This window comes from Prionailurus bengalensis, chromosome D1 (assembly GCF_016509475.1).
Source record: "Prionailurus bengalensis isolate Pbe53 chromosome D1, Fcat_Pben_1.1_paternal_pri, whole genome shotgun sequence".
NCBI classification, from domain to species: domain Eukaryota; kingdom Metazoa; phylum Chordata; class Mammalia; order Carnivora; family Felidae; genus Prionailurus; species Prionailurus bengalensis.
The window spans coordinates 13,325,237-13,346,618 of record NC_057346.1 but is presented as its reverse complement, the minus strand read 5'-3'; the positions used below and the strand labels follow the sequence as shown (position 1 = coordinate 13,346,618).

General features: G+C 41.2%; 1 protein-coding gene across 5 annotated transcripts in view; it reads left to right on the top strand.

Annotated features, from left to right (window-relative positions):
* Positions 1-21,382, top strand: part of CADM1 (cell adhesion molecule 1) — a 326,910-nt gene that overhangs the window by 135,023 nt on the left and 170,505 nt on the right. The gene's annotated exons all lie outside the window — the stretch shown is intronic.

Here is a 21,382-nt window from a genome sequence, read left to right as displayed (position 1 = left end):
CTCTCCCCGCCTGCTCCCCGCCACCGCTCGTACTCTGTCTCTGTCTGTCTCTGAAAAATAAATAAAACATTAAAAAAAATTAAAAAAACAAACGGCAGAGCCTTGTTGTTTGAAGGGATCATCTCGTGGAAAATGGGAGACTTTCCTTTATTTAGGAGTCACTTAAATTTGGACACAGGAAATCTTTACTTCTAGAGATGATCTTATAGTTAGTTTTTTTTGAAGACACTCTTAGAGTTCCCAGAGGAGGATTCCCTTAAATTTACTGAAGTGATGAAAATAAAATCCAAAGGCTGCTGAATAACCCCCTTAAAATAATGTTAAAAATATAAAACGCGTGCATATATTGATGTACTAGAACGGCACAGAAAAATAACAATAATGTGGAATGAAGGAAAATGTTAGCAGTGATTGACTCTGGGCAGTGGGATTCCTGTGAACCCTTTTCTCCTTAATTCTTTCCTCTTTCATTTTCTGTGCTGAATATGCATTAGTTTCATAATTAGAATGAAGAGAAAACTGAAATTGTCACTTAAACAGAACATACTGAAGAGGGCTCTTGATTTATAGGTCCGTACTTTGTACATTAACTTTGCTCCGTGTGGGGACCGGATGCTTTTCTCAAGGAAGACGTATTGTCTAGCCAGCAACTCTTGTCTGTCAGCTTTCATCTTTAACGGTATTCAGAATGTCATGTGCAAAATACCTCTTAACAGCCCTGAGGCATGTTGTTGACTTTTGCTTTCTGCAGCATAGAGAGGAGCGTGGCATGGCCCACCCAAGGTGTGAGGTTTCCCAAATTTCACCTGCCTGGATGCTAGCTAACTCGGAGCAAGGATTGACTGCATGTAAAATAGTTTGAAAGTGCTCAGCTCTTTTCAGACCATTTCACATTAATTCCTGGTGAAATAATGTAGAAAGATTACTTTGGAGGTGAAGGCAATTTAGGTCTACCTTTTTTGTGTGTCATTGTCTTACTGTGACCTTGGGTAAGTCAAATTATATATTTCTAATTTCCTCTGTGTTACTCATCGGATACCGTAAGGAAGCTTTTTCTTTCTTCATTTTTCGCTTTTTTGTAAATTATTTTGACCTATTTGGAAGACAGCGCGTGTTCTAAGAAATCTGGGCGTAAATCGTTTCTTGGGATGCTAGTTCTCCTTATCGACTCCATTGCCAGTTGTTTACATCACACGGACTTGGTAACAAAAAGGCTGATTTCTTTGCCTGTCGTCATGAGTGGAAGGAAGAAAGCGATTAGAAACTAGCTGCATATAGAAAGGGACTTTTTTCAAGATGTCCCAGGGGATGTGAACTCCTAGGGACCAGAAGACTAACCCTCTTTACTGCCTTACAAAATGTGGTACAGAAGACCTGCATGTAAAATGCACTGCCTGTTGCTTTGGACATCACTTGACAGTAAAAAGTTATGCATTTTGTATTTTTGCATGTCGGAATCCTAGCCAGAGGAATTAAAAATAAATATTTAAGTAGGTTCCTGACTTTTCCTATCAAGGAGGCACTGAGACAGGCAATTTGCTTAGCAAGTCTTTTTGTTCGCCTGTTTTTATGCTGCAGAGAAATGTGATGTTTGCTTCTGATGATTCCAAATGCGCATGCATTACATGATCAGTGCAGGGTGTAGAATATGCTGGTGCTATCTGTGGAGGGCTATGTGATAACATGTGACCCTAGTGACAGAAATAAATGTGCCCTAGCAAAAAGGAGCCATTAATCTGGATGAAAATAGGACCACACAGTGTGTGGATTAATCCTGCTGCTTGGCCCGTAGCAGCCCTCCTGGATAAACCAGTATTCTCACAAATGCCAGATGAGTAGATGGCTGTGCCCATGCTAACTGTGACTGTGGGTGGGGCACTTGGGTGAGATCCTCTATTACTGAGACTGAATTTCTAAATACGCAAGTCCTCGAAATTGCTTCTGGGTTTAAGCAAGATTAGCAACATGAGCATGTTAGCATTTTTGGTTGGATATTTTGAAAATATGCATAAACCGGGGTCCCCAAAACAAAACAAAGAAACTATGTTTTTTTGTTTTTTTGGTTTTTTTTTTGGCTGTATTCAGGGCACCTGAGCTTATAGGAGGTGATGAAAAGTTACAGAAAGCTTCCTGTCCAGTTTGGCACTAGTAGTTGACTAATCAGACTTCTAATTGTAATACATACTTTGAACTCTTAATTTTAACAGTTATATCTGCATCTGTCACCTACATATTTTTTCCTTTGCCCATATCTGATGTTAGGTCAAGGCATTTTCTTTTCTAGTTATACCCACCACACAACCTGTGTGATTTGCCAATCCATGTCTGTTTAAATTGGAGGAAGAATTAAAGACATTGTCCTGCCATCTCCATGTAGAACCTTTCTCAACTTTTACTAAAAACTATCCCATCCCGCTCCCCCTCCCCCTCACCCCCACTCAAACTCTTCAATCAACCTACCTCTGATTCAGTGATCATTTTCATTGATTGATTGATTTGTGTATTTGTTTATTTATTTATTTTGACAGAGAAAGCGAGTGGGGAAGGGGCAGAGAGAGAGGGAGACAGAGAATCCCAAGCAGGCTCTACACTGTCAGCACAGAGCCCGACGTAGGGCTCGATCTCACGAACTATGAGATCATGACTTGAGCCAAGATCAAGAGTTGGACACTTAACCGACCGAGCCACTCAGGCACCCCCCACCCCCGCGTTCAGTGGTAATTTTTAAACGACTCATCTTTATGAAGTCCTTTCAAACATTCTGCTGAATTTCAGTAGAAACGATAAATCGCTTTCTTTTTTGTACTCCCACTTCATTGACTTACGTGGTATCTTCTGTTTACATACTGTTTCATTACATTTTGAAACTGCACTAATACATAAAACTGGAATGAACAGGTTTGGGAACAAACCCAAGAAACGCTTGGTAAGCATGCAACCCAGTTGGTGAGACCAGTGCTGCATGGGCATACTGGGGACGTCCGCATGTATGACTATTCAGAATATCCTGACCATGCCAGCGTGTCTTACAGAGGGAATGGAGATCAAGCCCGCCAAGTTTTTCTGTAACCATCTACAAATTGCTTTAGTTGAAAACTGATAAAGAATTTATGTTTTACCATTGTATGCCTTTCTCTTTTCCAAAGTAGAGGCCGGATATAGTGAAGTAAATACTAATGAAACTGTTATTAAGTGGGGTACATGGCCACATTGACATCGTAAAGTCTGAAGTGGTTATTTTACTACTTTGGGCATTGATTATGTATGTAGTATATTAATTGATGGGGTTGCGATGCTCTTGAAAATTTTCAAGAGTAGAAGAGTGACCCACTGCCAAATGTAAAATAGAATCGGAGATGGGAAATTGTCAGGGACTTAAGTGTAGTACTGACTGATCTAGGAGCATCGTAGATGCCCGTGAACTGTGCCGGGGGTGGGATATTACCAGGGTGGATCTGGCTCCTACCAGACAGATTAAGTAAAAAGGTTTTTTGTTCATTTGTTTGTTTTTCCCCCTCCTCCGCATTGCTTTGTATTCTGCTCTGCCGTGAAAAATGCATGGGGGACTTTTTAAATAGTGACATTTATGGCCGTGATAGATGTCTGCTTCTACCAGACCAAGTCCAGGTATTTCCATTGGGAATACAAGGAAGGAGTTGATTTAAGCAAATGTTTGCTTAGAAAGGAAAAGAACGAGTAAAGGGAGGATCCAAGAACGTATGCTAATTGGGAGGATTTCAAGTATAAACGAGACTTAATGGTGGATATAATGTAAATGTTAGGAACACTTTTGAAAGGAAAACTTGGCCTTCGAAAAAGAGTTTATAAGAAGCAAATATTTCAGGAGCTGTAGATTTTGAGGCTGAGAGACACTCACTGCCAGACTAAGAATGAACGTCTCTGAAATTTCACTGAGAAGGATCATGGGTATATTCAAATTTATAAGAAGCAATCCCAAGATCATTTGGTTCAGGCTCCAGTGAAAGCACTGGGACCGAATAGTCCAGCAATCTTAGCCTTTCCCATTAGGGAACAAAGTACATTCTTCAGCCTTTCCTAGTTGAACTGATGCAATGATCAGTGGACCTTGAATCTAAGGAAACAAATTTCTGTTTATCTTAAACCTCCTCTATTGTGCTTTTGCATGCATTCATCTTATTCTTAACTTAGTCATCCAGATTGCTGCTTAAAAGGGAAAATTGCCCTATAACAGACTTGGCAAATAAACAAATCTATCACTGTCCTGGGTTTCTGAATCCCTCTTACCACATTTCGCACAAGAATTTTTTCTTCTTCTTTTTTTTTTAAAACATGGGTATGTCATTACCTGCAGCACCCCTAATCAACCTTGGCCCACAAGTTGAACAATTCAGTAGAATTTAGTGGGTTCTAGCTGACATTCGGAGAACAGCAGCCAACTGTCAAAAAAACGGTGGGAGATGGTAATAATGACCTCCATTTAAGGTCACTGGTGCTTGAATGCATGCGGTATTTTGGCACAGCTAGGCCATATCCTGCTGATCATGGAACGGCTGCCAGGTTTGCTCTGTGGAGCCAAGGGAACTTAGAGTGTAGTGACAAGAGGCAAAAGGGTCAGCCGGAGGCTTGTACGATTAATCCTTAAGGGAAGATGTATCTGGATGGGACGCGCCTGTCCGATTTTTCTCTTGGTAGGGACTTGAAGAAACCCGTGAATGAGATAAACATGAAGTTCAGATGCCTTAACACATCATGACAGCTTTACCCCTGCGTGTGTCACCTAACACCGAGTAGGTGCTTGACTGCAGAGTGAAAGAACAGCTGGACTCCATTTTCTGGGTAAAAAAAACCTGTGTAGACATCTAATAAAAGCAGTATCTGCGTTGGCTTTGCAAAAGTGATGTTACTGGGGGTACACGTTTGCAACAATGAGGAGTACTTCCTTTGGGGTTATAAACATAAAAATACTCCATGACCTCATAGCTTTGTTGACGTCTCTTTGTGAAGGATTAAGTAGTGTCTTGCCTCTTTTCCTTGGCTTTTAATCATTCATTGTTAAATAGAGGCTTAGGCCATCTGTCTCTGCCAAGATCTGCCTAGATATGGAAGACTGTATTAGAGAGATATTTTTTTCAAAAAATCCTAATAATCTGTTTACACGATTATTCTCCAGGCATTTCCCTGAAACGGTTTTAAGTAAATTTCCTACCCACGAAACCACACATTTATCTGTTAATTAAAACTATTTTTGTTGACTAGGTCTCCGTGCTCCTGAGTCCTGTGGGAATTGTGCTTAGCTCTTTTTTCTCCTGAAGATAAGATAGAAAACAGCAAACCTTGTCAGGTTGAAAAGGTAAAATACAAAACCTGTCAGTTTTCTGCTATCAAGGTGCATTCTTTGGAGCCTCAACATTCGAAATGGCTCATCTAGTTAATTCTCAGTGGTACAAGACAGGGCAAAGGGGACTGGCCGTGTGTTGGCACTTGACTGTATTCTATTTTATACCGAGTGCTTCTTGGGCAATTCTCCCTCATCAGTATGCCATAGGTGTAGGCATCATTAACCTCAGTGAAGAGTTTGTTACAAGCCATTGTTGGAACTTGTTTTTGAATAATATTACTCCACGATTTAAATGAGACAAACTACCTACACCTACACCGAAACAGCAGAGTTTTTAAAATTGTTCAGAATATAGAGGGATGAGGTTTGGGTGTCTGACTTGGGGCAGAGTTGCTGTCTTGTGAGTGCGTGTGTGGGTACGGGTGCATGTAAGCCCACACACGTGTGCAATCTGAAGGTACGGTGTGAATTTTCCTTGACGTCAGTTCGGTTCTCTGAATTGTTTCCCTCTCCGTCAGATGCAAAATAGGGCAAAGAATCATAAGCAATCATAAATGATGGCTACATACACCATTTGGGGTCCACTTCAACGAGGCACCACACCTGCCACTCAATGTATTCAGAGGCAGTAGTGTTCGGATCTACTCTGGGATTCTTAAAACGTTTCAAGTGAGAGCCGGGGTTGTCATCGGTAGAATCTGGGTTATACGTTTTGGTTTCCTTTGTGGGCTGCCGATTCACTGCAACACTACCGGTTCATTTTAATCCTCCTGACTTACCTCTGGCAAGAGAATTACCGAGATACCCAGCATCGAACGTCCAAAAACCTGGCAGTAGAGTAGCTGTAGTGTAAAAAGGATTATTTGTTAATGAGATTGCAGAGGCAGCGAGTAGGTATTAATGGTGGCTCAGTGTTGTGTGCCGTGTGAAGGTTTCACTCGCTCAGGTGCCTTTTTGTTTCCTGTGTCGTGAGCAGATTCTCACCCCAGCCCCACCACACCTTTTTAGCAGAATTCAAGATCCACGAAGCAGGGCGTTCTCAGTTCGGTGTAGACCCTTTAGATGTTCTAGGGATTCGGGAGTCGAAACGTAAGTTACAGGTTACGACGTAGTTTGAGTACTTTGAATGCCGAGTACATTTGTACCCAGTAAATATTAGTGATCTCCAGGAGGACCGCAGATGTATCAAGGCAGCTTCATCTTACTGCAGAATCGCGATCTTAAAAAAATAAATTCGTGTTGGATCTTTTGAGGAGGCTGCAGGGGCCCCGTAAGACTTTAAAGTAAGAGCACCTCTAGGAGGGGCTCAAGGTCACAGTCCTCAGCTTTCTTTGAAAACGTGTGAATTGCCTCCCAGACGCTTTCATTTTGCCTGAAGACTGCAACTGTGCCCGTCTGGGGCCTCTGCTGACAACACCGGTCTTTCTGTGCGTCAGCACAATTGGAGACCGCCACGCGGCTCCGCAGCCTTTAGGATTTAGTCATGGAATGTAAGGAATTTTCAACAGGAAATGTATCTGGCTTTGAAATGTTTTCATTCTGCTGCAGCCGCTTAACCTGCATGCCTTTTGGGTGTCAGCATTTGCTTCTAGAATGTCGTCTGGAATGTGCGTGTTTATGGTTTTCTCTCAAGTCCCCCTTTTGATGCTATTCAGGTACAGTCCCTGTTGCCATTAATGGTCACGTAAGCAGCGTTAGCAGGTTTTGGCAAATGCTCCATTTCATCTACACCTAAGAACGTAAACCTTTTATCGGCGATCTAATTTTGTTTCGCTGTACGTTGTTGGTTAGGGTGCAGCCACACAGCACGAAGTACGCGTTGTTTTCAAGTGGCTCGCTTGTATTGTGGTTGTGCTTACATGATTTGCCTGCTTTTGAGTCTTCAGTAAGAAATACACTATCAGTGTCAGCGTTTAGATACGTGACTTAAGCAAAAGTCAGAATAACAGGTATATTTTGTTGCCAGAGAAAGGCTTATTTATGCCCTCGTTTATGTGATTAATATTCTTAGACAGTTGCCTGTAGAATTCGACATAGCAGTGCCTGGCACACAGTAGGTGCACAATGAATGCCTGGTGGCCGTTACTGTGGTTGTTATTCAAGGCTCTCAAAATTGGTTTGAGTGAAGGACCCCTAGGAATTGATCTATCAAGGCTCTTGTGAGGACAGTTGAGGGACGTTGGGTGAAGCTTGTGTAATGTCACATTTTCCTGTTCACCTTATTTTCAAGGGTCTCAAATGTAACCCTACGAGGAGATGAATTTGGAACAGTACGAAGCCTCTGTGTGTGTGTGTGTGTGTGTGTGTGTGTGTGTGTGTGTTTGCATGTACCATTTTTATAGTTAAACTAAAGAAACTTAGAGCCTTCAACAAAGACAGAGTCAGGTCCATCTCATCCTTAAAAGAGTCATGTTCAGTACTTGGTACATATAGTAAACAGTTAAGTGTTTGTTAGCCAACGAGCCTGGGCCTCAATACATAGGAGATGGGCAGTTTTGATGAATGACTGAAAATGTTAGATTCACTGTAGTCAAGGACAGGCACGTTTCTTTAAGAAGTTGATGATGTGACCATGTCGTATATGTGTCTTGGGCTGGTCCTCTACCGGGCATGCTATTCCAATGGCTGTGCTTTGTTGAGTACCTACTATGTGCCAGCCTTTGTCCTTGGTGCTTGATATCTGTTGTCTCCTCTTGAGCTACTGTACTAGTTAGAAATAGAAGAAATTTGATATTGAAATGAGAGCATTTTTAATCCAATTTTCATATCCTGAAGTTACCTAATAGTGTGGTAAAGGGAATTGCTTGCTTGCCATCTGCACTGGGTCTCTACCAGAAGCTCATGCCTTTGAGCAGTGTACTTGACCACTCAGCTGGAAAATTGTCAGTCTTCATAGGAACACTATTTTAGATGCTGGAACATCTGTAGAACAGTTTCTCAAAAATTCCCACCATCTTATCACAAGCCACACAGATGCGCCTCTCATTTTGTAGTATTTTAAAAAAATGGTAATGCATATATGTATACAAAGCTATCCCGAGAGTCTGCTTTGATGATAGATTCAAGATTACTCATCTTAGTTTTGTTTGCTTGATGTGAGAAGCACAAAACATTTATCTTTCTGTACTGACAATAATAATAGTGGTCAGTATGAAATATTCAAAGGGTATGTGAAGCATTGACTAACGGGGAAATGGGACTTAGCATGCTGCATTTGGGAAGCAGACTCTTAGAAAAGTGGCTAATTCTAGATTTATTTGTACTTAGAGTTTGTTAGTGGGAGGGATGGTAATTGAAGCAAAGGGTACAGGTTCGTGTGTTGGGCTAGATGAGATGATGCTATTGTCCAGTGTGTTTTAAAATTACTGACGTAACAGGAAGGAATCTGAGTGAATTCTGAGTGAAATAAGGCAGATAAAAAGAATACCTACTGTATGCTTCCTTTTGTGTAGAATTCTAGAAAAATGCAAAATAAACTACAGTGAGAAAAAGTGGATCAGTGACTGAGAGTGGTGGGAGGAGGGGAGACAGGAGGGGGAGGGATCACAGATGGGCACAAGGAAATCTGGCGGATGGTGGATACGCTTGTTATCTTGGTTGTGGTGGTGGCATCAGGGCATTATATACCTGTCAGATCTTACTAGGCTGTGCCCTTCATATATAGTTTATTGTGGGTTGATTATATCCCAATAAAGCTGCTAGAGAAAAATAGACATTTTTGCAACCCTTACCCACATGACGAGCAAGTAATTGTTTAGAATCTGTTATACCAGCCCGCAAGCTCCAAGGAAACCTGGCTCTTTCTGTTTGGTTCTTGAGTTCTTTATGCCTAACCCGTGAGAGATCTCTGCTAAGTACTCACTGAAGTAGGATGAATGAATGCGTAGACCTTTATGTCGTGTTAACCACGGACAGCTATCACTTAGCATATGCTCTGTGATCAGCCCTATCTAAAAATACATTATTTTATTAAGCTTCGCAACATCTGTTTTTGAGAGAGACCATCCTATTACCCCATTTTATGCAACAGGTAATGGAGTGTAGAACAGGTAAGTCACATGCCTTAGACCACTGACTAATGAGAGAGAGCTAAAGTCAAAGCCGTCTGATTTAAAGTCCGTGATCACCTCTGCGCTTGGACCCTTTGGCATTTCTTTATGGTTTATGTGGATTTTTATGAAGCCGTGGTGGGGAAATTGGCAAGAATAGAAGACTCAGTTCCTAGCACCTCACCTTTAACACAGCAGGAACTCGGTAAACATTTATAAATGAGGGAATGAACTCAGTGCTGAAAGGTCTTCTTACAGGAAAATCCTTTTTCTTTTGTTTATTTTCGCAGTATTAATAGAGCAAAGTGGTCGTATTACACGTGGCTATGTTTGTCCTGTCTGCAACCCGAATGCAATGTGGGATAGGCAAGCAGAAGAAAACCCCTTCGGGGGAGCTTGGGTTTTCTGCTGGCGAATCTAGCCGGGGTCTAGCCGGGGTTCCCGGAGGGCTCGAGGAACACTCCTTCATTGTCACCTGTGAGACTCTGTGCCAGGAGGGGAGGAAGAGAGCACACATTGAAGTTTTCTTCCTAGTTGTGTTATTAGATTCCTCTAAAAGCCAGTTGATTTTTGTGGGCTGGCATGAAAATACCAAAAAGGGATTCTAAAAATGTTTGCGTTGTACTTTGACAACAGAGTTGGAATACCCTTTCCCCCGTTTTGTAAGAATTGTAGAAATACAAAGAATGGTTGCATTTCTGAAAATACATACCTTGAAGATAATTGAGGTATTTTTTTAAAGCTGTTACCACATTTATCTTCAGGTGTGTGTGTGTGTGTGTGTGTGTGTGTGTATGAGTGTTTTAATGATAGTGCATTAAACTTAAAAAAACAAAAACAACTCTGCCAGATTTCTATAACTAAGTAGAACTGATTCCCGAATGGTGGTGTTATTTCTCATATGCTACCAGGTAGAGGCCACACTGGGATTTATGCAGACTACTCCTTGCCCTGTAAGTGCTACTTAAAACACCATTCCCCGCACACCCCCCCCCCCAAAAAAAAAACCTTGGGATGTTTTATAGCCCCATTAAAAAAAAATCTCTTGTAGGGAAATGGAAAATACAGTGAGGTCACCAGACTCCTCATCCACTGACATTCCCTTATTCGTTTGTTTATTCATTTGAAAGCAATTCATCAAGCCCACATTACGTGCCAGGGCCTGTGTTAGGCGTTGAAAGTAAGTGGGTAACATGAATAAATGCTTTCTACGTTGGTGAAGGGGATTTGTCCTCTCTGCCTCTGGTTTTGCATTTGGGGATCTCAGAAGTACCAGAATCATTAATACTTTGATATTTGTCAACTCTGCCAAAATCATAGGTTATTTGGGTCAACTTGGTTGACCCTATGCTCTTGTTTCTTATTTCATGAAATGGGCATAGTAAGTACTTCTCCCATGTGAGTTACAGAACTCAGGAAAAGAGTTAAAAAAACCCATAAAGTATAAGAGATTAATTTAGCGATCAACCTGTTTTCTGAGTGTGTGGGTGCTCGTGTGTGTGAGATTTGATGTTGAACGAAATCTATCTAGTTCTTGATTTCTAGGTAGTTTCTCTATAACTTGATTTCTCTCGAGATGACTTTGAAATTATTTCCTTATCTTTGTGTTTTGGATTGAAAATGTGGAAAGTTTTTGGGTTTTGGAGTTGGATCATTTGCATTAGTGTCATTCTAGCAAATTAAATTTCTGTAAGATGTATAGGAGTGCTTTTGTTCAACTACAGGGGAAATGGGCACAGATAGAATTTCCCTTAACTGGCATTGGTGGATACATTAGAGATGTTTAGGGAAATCTTCCCTACAGTGTATTGGTGGTGCATAAAAGGAATGCATAATATCTTATAATTAAGCTAATGATCACTAATTTGTGGAGAGTCCTTCTTTGTAATGATATCAAGGAACCCTCTGGAGACTCTGAGGTGGTTATCCTTAATTTCAGTATTACTTGAAAACTTCCAGTTATTGTAGTCCTACAGTTTCCAGGGAAATTTTGTATGCACATAAACTTGCTTTATCTCGTGACCTCCCAGTGGTATTTAGGGCTTAAGTTATTTTATGTTGTGATTTTTCTGGCTACTTGCAAATCTCTTAAAGGCAGAGATGATGTCACATTGAAATTTTTGTCTCCAGTACTTTGACACACTTGGCTTTAGAAATTGTTGGGTCACTTAAAAGGGTCCATCCCCAAGGCTCAGAAACCTCCCCGTATTTCTTGTGCTTGCCCTGCTTCATCAGTTGATTTCCCGGTCTTGGCAATCGGTCTTGTGTGGGTGGAAAGAGCTTGCTTGGTCCTTGACCACAGACAGATTCGAGCTTGCCTGTCTCTTACCAGCCATGTGACCTTGGCTAAGTTACACATTCTCTGTGCCTTGTAACTTAATTTGAAAGCAGGAATGATCATGCTTAATTTATGGAATCGAGAAGCCTAATTCCAATGACTAGCATAATGATGGCACATGGTGGGTCCTCAGTGAATGATAAACTTCTTTTATCTTTTTACCAGCTAACCCTCTTCAATATTTTTTAAAATTCTTCTTAAATTTCCTTAAATACAGCCAACAGACTGAGGGTTGACAGGGGAAGCGGGGGTGGGGAGGGGGAAGGGGTGATGGGCATTGAGGGGGGCACTTGTTGGGATGAGCCCTGGATGTTGTATGTAAGCGATGAATCATGGGCATCTACTCCCAAAGACAAGAGCACGCTGTATACACTGTATGTTAGCTAACTTGACAATAAATTATATTTAAAAAAAAATAAATATGTTTTTCTTCACACTAGATTATGGTAATAGCCTCTTCACTGTTTTCCCTGACATTTTTCATTCTTTGTGTTGCTTCCGGGTCAGCTTGGATATTGCTGCTGGATTAAATACTTAGTAATTATTTACTCTGTTAGACACTAGGCTTTTTCTGTTGTGTCTGTGGTTTAAAACAAGCAAAACCCACCACTGCTTTGGATCTAAAGAGTAAAATTGACTTAGGTTGGTAATCCATGTCACCTGGACCTGGTTTTTTCCAGCTGGCTCTCCCATTTCCCTTCACTTACTCTATATGCTTACAAATCGAATACTCTGTTCTTCTTAGTTATTAGGACTTGGAATGAGATCTGCAAGGACTTCAGGCTAACCTGCCAATCACCTCTCCCCACTTAGGACCCTCTCTTCCCAGCGTAGGCAAGAATAGGCCACCCAAGGCCAGCATTTGAGACTGCAATGTGCAGCACAGACCTCTCATGGAAACTGGATCGGACCTTGGCTTTTAGGCCTGAACCCAAGGGATGCTTTCAATTCTATCTGTCCTAAATCTTGGGACCTTAGTGCCTTTTGGCCAACCATACTAAGGACTGAAACTGAGAAGCAAAAATTTGAGAGTGCTAAGAACAGGTGCTGAACTTCCAGCGCTCAGTGGTCCTGCCCACTTGTAACCCCCCAGTTGCCGTGGACTCTGTGCCCTCATGATAGGTCAAAATGATACCTTTCTTGGAGATGAGTTGGGTGGTATCTGGGAAGGCAGTGGGCAAAGGTGATGGCATGGAGAGAATGGGGTAAAAGTTCCATTCTCCCGACTCCTGCTACAGTACCTGAGATGATAATTGATAATGTTTGTGATAATTCTCTTAAAATTTACTATCACTCATATGCCCCTCAGAATATCTTCCAAATTCACTCTTTCCCACCTGAAAGAGTTGAGTTGTGTGTATTCATTTTTATCATTGATACATAATCCATTTGTATTATATGGTAAACATAACTTGCAAACTTCTGTCTTTAGTTCTCTTTTTTTCTTATATTTTAGTTAGTTCAGTAAGCATCTATTCAATACCTAATGCCTATGCAGTACTGTACTCAGTGCTGGAGATATACAGTGTAAGGCTTAAAAAAATTCAAGTCTGAAAACATATAAACAGCACACTTAAAGGAATTTATTGTTTCCAAAAAAAAAAAAAAGTGCAGGTGACTGATGAGGCCATAAAGATTGTTACTGGCCAAGGTGTTGTAACCTTGGTGGTGTACCCTAGTGAGGAATTTGTGTTTTATCTACTAAGAGGAACAACACACTATAGGATTTTAACCAGAAGGGTGCCCAGTTCAGATTTGCATTTTAGGAAAGTCACCCTGGGAATTTTGTGGAAGGTGGATCATAATGAGGCAATGCTGGAAGAAGAGAGATCAGCACTGAGACTGTTAAGAGGTCCAAAGGCAATGGGCCCCCATTGGAGCAGATCATAAGGACCAAGAGTGTATGGAGAAGGGTCTGAGGAACAGAGAGGAGGCAAAAGCGACGTGGTTCAAAGACTTGAAGGTTTCGGTTTGAGTGGATGCTACTGATAGAGGAAACCTGAGGCAGGCTTGTGAGGGGGAAATGATAAAGTTTTACTGGGTCTTTTCTGGATTCTAAATATCTGGAGAATAAGGCCTCGGCATTTGTCTATTGGTCTGTCCATCCGTTCATCCATCTATCCCACATTTATTGGGTATATACTACCTATAAAAGCGTTGTATGTAGCGAATGTGTTTTTGTAGTACTGTATCTGTGTATTGTCACTATAGTAGATGTCCGGTAATACTTGTTGAGTGAATTATGTGAAAGGTTCCTTGCAGATTATTTGAGAACGATGACTTTGAAGGAGAATATGAGAATACCTCCTATTGCCCCCGTCCTCCCTCACCACCTCCCGCATACGTATGCCCACGGGGAACTGTGGACAAGATGAGGTTTACAAGTTGCAAAACCCTCAGAATACTTTCATCACCCATATGACGCATTGAGTAGGTACCGACCTTTGACTTGTGAACTGATAGAAAATTATTGGGAGTTGATTTCACAAAGAAGATACATAACAGACTTGGCATTCCCTTAGCTGAACAAATGGTCTATTATAGAATTAAACTTAAGTATAAATAGCAGCATGTGGCTGTTTACATTTAAACCTAATTAGTAAAATTAAAACTTCAGTTTTACAATCGCAGTCACATTCCAAACGCTCAGTAGCTACATGTGGCTAGTGGTTTCGATTTTGGACATGTTTCATATAAAGCATTCATTCAGTCGTTCATTCAACCAGTGTGCGGGGGGGTTGCTTCTGAAGTGCAGGGCGCTGTATTTGCAAGAGAGCCTCTTGCACTGACTGGGAGCCTCAGTCAGTGCTGGGGAGCCCAATACTGTAGGGATGGCTACTCTTTGTATAGAGCTGGGACAGCCTTTCCTTCACAGGTTTGCTGTGAGACTGTCCGCTGGTATGTTGCACTGGATTCTCGTTAGCAGATTTATATTATTTTGGAAATTTTGTTATGGTAACTTGGGGGGCATGCATTTGTTTTCATTAGATTGTTTCTTAGCCTCTTAAGGCAGTGGCCTTTTCATCACTGCATATGAACAGTTTGTTGTTGATGTTCAAGGGAATTCCTGATGTAAAGCATTCTAGGACTTTTGGGAGTATTAATAAAGCCTCTTAAAGTACTTGTTCAATTAGATTCCCTGACCCGCTGTCCAGAGGCTGAGCTATCGTGAACCAAGGACGCTTTGTATGGTTTCAGTGATGGTGGGGAAGCCTTGGTCTTTCTTCCTCTTTGTGTTGCCTGTCACTGCCTGTTTCCCTGAGGTCCCTGGCCCTGAGCTGCACAGGAGTGTTTATGCCCTAGAGAATCAGAGAGAGAGCTGATAAGGTTTTATATTACTCTTGCACCTACTTTTGATTTAAAAAAAAGTTTGCTGTATCTGAAGTTTTGGGAGATTAACGATTTGTTTCTCTTTGGGGGAGAATTGCTTCTCTCTGCCTCAAGCATCAGGATCAGAGTGCCATATTTTGTTTGCAGGAAATCGTGCCATATTTTGTTTGTGGGAAGTTGGAAGTGTTTTCTTTTAGGTCTTATAGGAATGAATTCAAAAACTTTAATTGTTCACTGGTTTCCATCTTACAGATACTGAGCCTTTAGAGCCGCGTGTCCAGGATAGAAAAGCCGTTCTTTTTCTTTTTTTTTTTTTTTTTATGTTTATTTATTTTTGAGAGAGAGAGTGAGACAGAGTGTGAGTGGGAGAGGTCCAGAGAGAGGGAGACAGAGAATCGGAAGCAGACTCCAGGCTCTGAGCTGTCAGAACAGAGCCTCACGTGGGGCTCAAACTCATGGACCGCGAGATCATGACCTGAGCTGAAGTCGGACACCCAACCGACTGAGTCACCCAGGTGCCCCAAGAAAAGCCGTTCTGTAATGACACCTAATACTGTCTGAGTCCCACTGTGGGACTCCCAAATGGCCATGAAAGACTTGGGTTTGATGTTGGCCCTTCATACCATCAACCACCAATCTGTTGTGAAGTACTTCTGTTGTCAGATTTGTAGTTTCCTTTTCAGATAATAGACCTTCTGATTTAGAGCATGAAGGTACATCTTCCTAAGTTTCTGTGACGGAAAGCTATTGAAGAAGAGGGAGAAAAGCCAAATCCCAGAGACCAGACAAGCCGGCAGGAAATTGCAAACATGGTGGGATTTCCAGTGCTTTCCCTTTTTTTGTCGAAGTCATGGATAATTTAAACAGTACTCGCTTTTACTTTTGTTTGTTTCTTTGCTTCCAACCACGTCTATCTGCCAACCTTTCTAAAATGTCATGATGTAATTATTTTAACAGGCACTGTATGCTCCTTTATTTGGGGGATATTAACCTTTCTAAACAAAAGGAATGTTAATATCCACTGGAGACACAACTAATGGGATTTCATTTTTCTTGTTAGGCAAGAAGCTTGATTTTTTTTTTTTTTAACTTCTCGTAAAAGAATTCGGCAAGTAAAATAATTGCCTTAAGCTAATCCATGATAGCGATTTTAAACGTGACTTTCCAGATCACTTTTATATGGCTTAGAAAGAATAATGTGATTTTCTTGTTTTTGTTTGCCTTAGCTAAACAGTGTTGAAGGATGATATAAATTCAATGAATTCAAAACAAAGAAAATGCTAATTGGTAATATGCTGAGTTCTTTTAAGGCATGAAATATAGTGTTTAATTCATAAAGCATTGTTTAATTTTATATAGATTTAGTTAATTTTTTGAAAGTTAGTGTAGGACAGACGCAGAATAAATTAGCTAGCTAGCCATTTTCTTAATCGCTGTGTGTTCCTGTTTGATGTTTAAATATATATGACCCGAATGTGTTGTCCTTTTCCATAAAAAGACAGTGGTCATAGGCTCTCTGACATTAAGACAATGCGCTTCTAAGATTTTTACAAGGCTCCTTTCAGCCTGGTTTTCTCCCTCCTTCTCTCCCTCCTTCCCCTCTTCTTTCTCTCCCTTCCTTCCTTGCTGGGTATCCACTGAATCATTTTCGGGCACTTCCTCTATCACCCTCTGACCAATAGCATACATTTGTGGTGGGATCCCTAACCTTAGAGCTGGTGAGACAGTGAAACGGATTAAAACTAATTGGTCCACGTGGGTGTCAGGCGCATGACCTTGGCCTTATAATGGAGGAATCTCAGTCCCCCAACTGCCCAGCTCCACAGTTCCACAGACAAGTACAGTCTGGATGAAATAAGCATCATTCGTCCCTTTGCTGGCGGGGGGATCTAGAACAGCGAGCGGGGTGGGTGGGGGAGGGGGCAGAGAAGGCCATGGAATTGAACTGTGATCGTCTCTGCCAAGCCCTCAAACAGCTTTCCCTTTAAGCAACAGAGATGACAAGTTTTTGCTATTTTGGATTAGTGAGACAGTATGAAATGGTTTCCCTTTCCTTCCAGGCAAAAAATACCAACAGAATCTGCCTTTGGAATGAAAGTGCTAATTTCATTTGGTGACTTTCAGACTTGAAATATGGGCTCGAAAGGGAGTTGTGCATTAGTCAGCGGAGGCAGCGGGGGTTATTTTTACAGTGCTAATTATTATTTCATGACAGTGATTTACTTTATGTTGTCTGCCGTTTACACCCCCAAACTAGCCATTGTTTTGGGAACAGAATCGGTTGGGTCGTCGTGTTCTTTTTCGAAGACAGATCTTGCTATTTTATGGGTATAGGTGCTTTTCTGCAATAAAGTAGAGCTCTACGGAAGAGAGTCTTGCATATGAAATGTAATCTGGATAAATATTCAAAACTAATAGGTTTATATTTTAGTCTTGATTTTTAAAGTATATTTTTCTGACACCCTAATCGTCTTGCTTTATCTGCATTAAGCTTAATCTGTTTTACCAGGATGCAGCTAGATTTCTGTTGCTCACATGGAACTTAGGAAGGAGCGACACATATAGTTAACAAATAAATACAAAATGAAATTTAATATAACCCCTTGATGCGTAAAGGAAGATGAGTGGAAGACAGAGTTGATTGCATGTCTGGAAGCATATCTGCCTGATTTATGCTCTAATTTTAGTACTGAGTTTCCTTTGTAATAGTAAAATGTCACATTAGCATGTCCCTTTTAATAATCTAATATGCTACCAGTGACAATAAATACATGCATTGAGTCTAGCTCAGGGTTTCTCAAACTTCAGAGGCCTGTGACCCTTCCTGGTGTAGTTAAATTGCCCAGATGACCCTCCTGTCATATATTTTTAATTGTAAAGCACTTGAAATTAATCATGTTTTATTTCTTTTTAAATAAGCACCTCAAGAGCAGTGGTGAGCGGTTTTGCTCACGGCACTTATCCACTCTTAAAGAAAATTAAAGATTGGAAGGGGCCCTCAGCCTCAGTGGCAGCAAAGCCATCTACGTGGGGAAAAAACAGAATAGGTGAGAACTGTGTTTAGCGCTTCTCTCCACAGTCTCTTGCCTGCGCACTCAGTGAAAACTGGCATCAGCGAATATAACAAAGCAAAAGCATTTTGAGTTATTACCACAAACCTTCAAGTGGTCATAACCTGAGATTTCAAGCGTCTCCGTGAAGGCTAAGGTTTGCTACAATTTGTATGGTAACTGAGTGCCTTTAATTTAAACTACACTGAGCTAATCTTTAGGAGAATTGGAATCTGCCTCTGAACTAATTATGATTTACAGAAATTGATAATTTGTCTTCTGCATGTGTCTGCAGGAAGAAATTACTATTAAATTTGATTAACAAATGACAAGATTTCAGCCCAGTAATTTACCATCTTTATTAGCAAACTTAGAAAACTTTTAATAGTAATCTTTTCACTCTTACCAACTTTATTCTGGTAGAGTTTACCTACCAGGCATGACAGACACATGTGGTTTTAGAATGACCTACCTTACCCTTAACGAATAAATCTCGGTGTGGTTTGTTTTTTCTATCCTCAAGCACACCCTAAGTGCTGGAACTGATTTCCCATGATAGTTGGAACTTAATAATATGTAATTAACTTCCGAAAATGAATGCTCCATTCTTCTTGAATACATTCCTGAAGAATCTCCTCAAAAATACATATAATTGCGTAAAAGGAAGCAGAGCATTATATTAACCTTATTTTTTCATGCACCACTTTGTCAAATGTTTTCCTGTCTCTTCAAACAGGCCAGAGTTGTGTGTAATGGACGATACTGGGGGCGAGAGCTGAGCTGTGATATATGGTTGGCAGCAGCATGAATTATTCTAAAATCCACTTTGGATGTGCAGAACAGAGATGTGAAACTGCTATACCAAGGCAGTGAAGTGAGGGCATTATATTTTCTTTACATGAGGAACATGGTGTGGTTTTAAATATTTTATTGTACGTGTTTTTATATAGTTGAAAAAAAATAATCTGCTGTACTCAGCAGCCTAGGAGAATTGCCCTTTCGTATTTTCATGTCAGGAGAATCTTATCATCTTGCATGTCAAAAAGGGAAGTTGAACTATTAGCCTTTTAAAGACCCAGAGGTAAAGTTTAATTTTATAATGACATGAAATAAATGTTCTAGTATCTAAGTAATAGTTCGCCAAAAAGTCTGAAATGGTCTCCTTTCTCAAGGATGCAGTGTGTGTGTGTGTGTGTGTGTGTGTGTGTGTGTGTGTGTGCGCGCGCGCGCGCGCGCGATGCTGATGTTAAAATGGACCTGCCAGACTGAGTGACGGGAGGTGCTAATAACTCCAGGTCGGGAGATGACAACAACGTTGTGCACACCTGCTCTCCTCTTCGGGTCGGTCTCTTGAAGTTATTGAATGGGTGAGCGTAATGGGGAGGAAGTGCACTGAGATGGACAGCAAGAAGGACAGTGCGGGGCTAGGGACCTGCCACACGATGAGTAAGCTGGACATCCTTTGCATAGGAAGTCTGTCACTGAGGTTAATCCTGACCTTTGACTTGACAATGCAAAAGAAGTTTCCGTCGTTAATAGCAGTCTGTCCTGGGCAGTTGTACTGGCAGTGAGGATCATTTTATTCCGCTGTATCCTTGTCCTAGTTCATTGGTGTTCCATGGAAGAGGTATGTTTGTATGCTCATTTTGTCCATTTCATTCTGTCTTTGACTTAAAAAAAGTTTTTTTAATGTTTATTTGTTTTGAGAGAGAGACACACACACAGTGTGAGCTGGGGAGGGGCAGAGAGAGAGGGAGACACAGAATCCGAAGCAGGCTCCAGACTCTGAGCTGTCAGCACAGAGCCTGCCTGACATGGCTCGAACTCACGAGCCGTGAGATCATGACCTGAGCCGAAGTCAGACGCCTAGCGCACTGAGCCACCCAGTCGCCCCATCTTTGACTTTTTAAATAAATCAATAGATGTTTCTTTCTTGACAATGTATGGTATTATTCTTTAGTGGGGCTATACTTAATCTGATTGGGTAGAAATTAAATCAGGCAGTTTGTTAGCAGTTGGGGGCTAGTAATGGTCCCTGTTCGAAACTGGCACCATTTAACAACAAACACAACAAAAAGCTAATGACTGAAGTATGGGGCAAGCTCTCACACATCCCGTGTATTCTGGGGCCGCCCATCTCTGTTTGGCCCAGTCTAGTCTCTCCCTGACATATACTTATCCCAAAGAACCCAGGGAAAAGTTGAGTTCCAAAAAGAATGCTGGTCAGTTCTCTATTATTCACCTTAACAGAAAAACAGCTTTATGAAACGTCTCCCAACAATAGGTTCCTAAAATTATCTAGAGTTGGTTTTGTAATGTATTATAAAATTTTACCCCTGTAGGTTAATCTAATTTTGTTTTGCTTATTCTAATGTCGACATTCATTCACACCCCCTAAGCCCATAACTTTTAAATACAAGTCAAGCCATGTAGCAGGTGGCAAAGTATGTCAATGTGGGATGAAAAGCCTGTCAGGATACTGCTAAACCACACGTGGATATTTGATGAGGACTACGTCTGACGTGCCCCGTACAGCTTGCAAACTGAGGATCTCTGGCAAGTGCAACTTAAAAAAAAAAAAAAACAAAAAAAAACAGGATTCACATGAACAGAAGGGTCCATCAGAGGTTGTCTGGTTTCAATGGCAACGATCAGCAGATGATCTAACTGAGTGGTTAGGCATACGTGATACAAGAAGAGACATCCGGAAAACCTAGTGAAGATGATTTCAGCTTGTGTTTTCAGAGAAACCGTTAGCTGCGTGCACATTTTCCTTTTGAACTTAGAATTAAAAAAAAGCAAACATCAAATTGAAATGCAAACAAAAATACTCGAGTAAAGAAATGCTCGAACATCTGGGGGGGAGCAAGAGGGTTGGTGGTTGGGTAAGGGGCTCCATGGTTAGGCTCTGACAAAATGGCACCGGGCCCCTGGCCTCCATCAGCAAAAGTGCTTCCTGGAAACGAACAATAAAACATGCAGGATGTAAACATCAGCAACTTAAGTACTTGCCTGCTCAGTTGTTAGGAAGGGAGGTAGAGCTAAAAGATTAAAGACAGCTTGACAAAATCCTACACACCGTCCAGCTGGGCCTTCCACGCTATGAAACGTGGTAGGACAGAATGAGGGTGTTTAAAAAAATTATTGCTATTATGCAGCTGGAGGGCAATGGGCTGAGTTGGGAATATGCCAGGCGAACTCGTGTTGCTTGTGTAGATAAACTCGCAGGCCTTCAGCTTTCAACTCCATCCAGTCCTTTCTGTCAGATTCTGTTAACCTTGTCCTGTCCCTTGCT